We start from the raw sequence: 4,517 nt of genomic DNA on the forward strand, positions 1-4,517 counted from the left end.
GTGATTGAATCAATTAAAAACGTGATTGATTTTTAACATAAAATTCAATCACAGTTTTAATTGAATCAATTAAAATTTTAATTAATTTCGCGACAAAAATCAATCAACTAATTGATTCATTCAATTAAATAATTAATTGAAATTGGCTATAAATTTCGATCAAAAATTTATATATTGCGACCCCAAAATCGTATTTAGTTTGTTTTTTCGTTTGAAATAAAAGAAAATATGTGTTTCTTATAAAACATATTTAATATTTTATTATTTTTTGAATTATGCAATAGACAAATAAATTTGGTTTTGTTCTAACATAACTTACAAATACAACTACTATCAATAACAACTATAGGCTGAAAAAATAAATTATATAAATCATTATCTTCCTTATAATAATAACCATGTTAGCATGTTCCTTCTAATATGTAGATGCGCCTAGATTTCCAATAAATCAGCAGCTAAATTAGTTTTATCTAATTATACAATTATTTTTCGAGCTTTATGGACAGATATAGATTAAGGAACCTGGTTAATAGAGCCATTGAAAAGAAAACGCCAGATACCAATCTATACACGCCTGGACTGTACATGTTTCGGTTCGGGCGAATGAACCTTTCCACAGCCTTTAGTATAGATCTGGCTGGGAGAGATAACTCAATTTTGGGCCCTTTATGCTAACTCCTTATGGAGAAAACATTTGGGAAATTTCCTCTTACAAATTTTCTGAAAGTAAACAGAATAATTCGAAATTAATTTTGTTCAATTAAAAGTTAATTTTGTTAAACATTACCTGCATAGAATATCAAGTTCAATTCTTATGGAACTCGGTAATTTAATTTTAGTAACAATTCCTTTCGAAAATTTCCACACATTAAAATCGTCTATTAAAATTTGAACCAATCAAAGACAAAAATAATGGGAAAGCAATGTAATATTTGGTATTATATTGATGATACTTTGCAAATTCTGGAACTAGAAAAAAATATAAATGGAAAATACATATTTTTATTATTTTCGGATATTTTTCATATTTTTAAATCCAAAAGAAATAACTTTTTTACCATTACATAATTCAGCTCATTAGTTTATATGCCAGATATACTGCTCTCTACTTGGGTTCAAACTGAAAAAGGCATGTAAAACAAAAATGCAATTTAATGCCAACGCTACTTCGCAACTTCAAGGTGAATCTTCCAACAAACCCATACACACAAAAAAAATTTTTTTGATTTCAATCACGAAAATCGCGGATTCAATCATTTTTTTAATTGAAATGTCTTCAATCACGAAAATGATAGTATCAATCACCCATTTTGATTGAAAACCAACACGATTTTTAATTAAAAATTTAATTGACTTTTGTCACGGAATCAATTAATTGTGTGATTGAATCAATTAAAAACGTGATTGATTTTTAACATAAAATTCAATCATAGTTTTAATTGAATCAATTAAAATTTTAATTAATTTCGCGACAAAAATCAATCAACTATTTGATTCATTCAATTAAATAATTAATTGAAATTGGCTATAAATTTCGATCAAAAAATTTATATATTGCGACCTCAAAATCGTATTTAGTTTTTTTTTTCTTTTGAAATAAAAGAAAATATGTGTTTCTTATAAAACATATTTAATATTTTATTATTTTTTGAATTATGCAATAGACAGATAATTTTGGTTCTTGTCATTTGTATTTTGTTCTAACATAACTTACAAATACAACTACTATCAATAACAACTATAGGGTGAAAAAATAAATTATATAAATCATTATCTTCCTTATAATAATAACCGTGTTAGCATGTTCCTTCTAATATGTAGATGCGCCTAGATTTCCAATAAATCAGCAGCCTGTAAGCTAAATTAGTTTTTCTGAAAGTAAACAGAATAATTCGAATTTCATTTTGTTCAATTAAAAGTTAATTTTGTTAAACATTACCTGCATAGAATATCAAGTTCAATTCATAGTTCCAGGTTGCAGATTTATAATCTTCTTTTGCAGTTGTAGTCTTTTATCATAAAAATGTGTATTAAGGAGCTCGGTAATTTAATTTTAGTAACAATTCCTTTCCAAAATTTCCACACATTAAAAACGTCTATTAAAATTTGAACCAATCAAAGACAAAAATAATGGGAAAGCAATGTAATATTTGGTATTATATTGATGATACTTTGCAAATTCTGGAAATAAAAAAAATATAAATGGAAAATACATATATTTATTATTTTCGGATATTTTTCATATTTTTAAATCCAAAAGAAAGAACTCTTTTACCATTACATAATTCAGCTCATTAGTTTATATACCAGATATACTGCTCTCTACTTGGGTTCAAACTGAAAAAGGCAGGTAAAACAAAAATGCAATTTAATGCCAACGCTACTTCGCAACTTCAAGGTGAATCTTCCACCAAACCCATACCGCTCTTGGTTTTAAGAAAACTAGGAGTGAAAAAAATTTATAATTTTAAAAGATCAATACGGTACCCACTTTTTTATTGCAAACATATTATTATATATTTGAAAAAATGATGGAGTTGATGGGATTGATTGGTCAATTTCACGAAATAAAATTGGTCACTAAAAGAAATGAATAAAAAATATATTATTTTAGTCCGTTTAATGTAAACAGGCTTCAATGGAAAACGGTATTCACATTTTCTTACCTTCAATAAACGTAGATTGTTTTCCATTTTTACAATGCCACAAAACACAAACACAGGTAATTTCAAATGCGTTCTGTCATATATTTTTTTCAAACCTTTACCACGTGGCCGTTTGTTGTTGCACACTTTATTTATTTCAACCCTTTGCTATGATTTGTTGTTGCGTTCAAAATATTTATGCACACATTTTGAATGCAGCAGACAGAATGTCGCCAATCATGTTTTTCAATTTACGCGAAAAACAAAAACCCAACCGTTTGTTACGAGTTACTTCCACAGACTGATCTCTCCATCATACATTGTTGAATAAAAACCCATTCTCTTGTTCTCTTTTCGCTCTTTCCATTGCTCAAAATTATTCAGTTTCAATCACAAAGGTGATTGGATCAATCACATGTGTAATTGGAAACGGAAAAAATTTCAATCACGTTTGTAATTGAAAATTATTTCCGAATTGATTAAGAAATTGATTGAATCAATTAATATTTTAATTGGAAACGTAACAAATATCAATCATTTTTTTAATTGGTTTTTATTCGGATTTGATTAAATAATTAATTGAATCAATTAACATATTAATTGAATCCGTTTCCAAATTCAATTAAGTGTTTAATTGAAAAAATTTTGGTGATAATTTTTTGTGTGTACTCTTGGTTTTAAGAAAACTAGGAGTGAAAAAAATTTATAATTTTACAAGATCAATACGGTACCCACTTTTTTATTGCAAACATATTATTATATATTTGATAAAATGATGGAGTTGATGGGATTGATTGGTCAATTTCACGAAATAAAATTGGTCACTATAAGAAATGAATAAAAAATATATTATTATAGTCCGTTTAATGTAAACAGGCTTCAATGGAAAACGGTATTCACATTTCACAATTTCTTACCTTCAATAAACGTAGATTGTTTTCCATTTTTACAATATCACAAAACACAAACACAGGTAATTTCAAATGCGTTCTGTCATATATTTTTTTCAAACCTTTACCACGTGGCCGTTTGTTGTTGCACACTTCATTTATTTCAATCCTTTGCTATGATTTGTTGTTGCGTTCAAAATATTTATGCACACATTTTGAATGCAGCAGACAGAATGTCGCCAATCATGTTTTTCAATTTTCGCGAAAAACAAAAACCCAACCGTTCGTTACGAGTTACTTCCACAGACTGATTTCTCCATCATACATTGTTGACTAAATACCCATTTTCTTGTTCTCTTTTCGCTCTTCCCATTGCTCAAAATTATTCAGTTTCAATCACAAAGGTGATTGGATCAATCACATGTGTAATTGGAAACGGAAAAAATTTCAATCACATTTGTAATTGAAAATTATTTCCGAATTGATTAACAAATTGATTGAATCAATAAATATTTTAATTGTAAACGTAACAAATATCAATCATTTTTTTAATTGGTTTTTATTCGGATTTGATTAAATAATTAATTGAATCCATTAACATATTAATTGAATCCGTTTCCAAATTCAATTAAGTGTTTAATTGAAAAAATTTTGGTGATAATTTTTTGTGTGTACACGAAGATATGCAAATATCTTTGTGTAAATATTTCTTTAAAAATTTGAATTCAAATGGCTTAAGGAAAATGGCTATAGGCAAAACTGCTAAAGCCATTATTTATTTCTTAATTTATTATATATTTTTTTTTTGTCGTAAGCGTAAGCAAATTTATTGTTGTCGTCCAATTTTCTTCTCTGTTATTTTGTCTTTTCAAAATTCGTTCATTAAAATCGTATATTTACAAATAAACAAGGAAGTCCATATTATAGGCGTAATTTATAGTCCTTTTTAAATAGGAGCTTGTTTGGTCTGGTCTTTTATTTT

The 4,517-nt window shown here is 27.0% G+C and overlaps 1 long non-coding RNA gene across 1 annotated transcript; it reads right to left on the reverse strand.

The window, feature by feature from the left end:
* Positions 1–1,611: 1,611 nt before the first annotated feature.
* On the reverse strand, positions 1,612–2,970 carry LOC142240822 (uncharacterized). The gene is made up of 4 exons (XR_012723400.1): positions 2,667–2,970; positions 2,276–2,580; positions 1,940–2,181; positions 1,612–1,872 (listed from the first exon to the last, which is right to left on the reverse strand). It is a non-coding gene; the product is annotated as an uncharacterized LOC142240822 (long non-coding RNA).
* Between the last annotated feature and the right edge of the window lie 1,547 nt (positions 2,971–4,517).

The sequence above is a fragment of the Haematobia irritans genome, chromosome 5, assembly GCF_050003625.1.
Source record: "Haematobia irritans isolate KBUSLIRL chromosome 5, ASM5000362v1, whole genome shotgun sequence".
In the NCBI taxonomy this organism is placed as follows: domain Eukaryota; kingdom Metazoa; phylum Arthropoda; class Insecta; order Diptera; family Muscidae; genus Haematobia; species Haematobia irritans.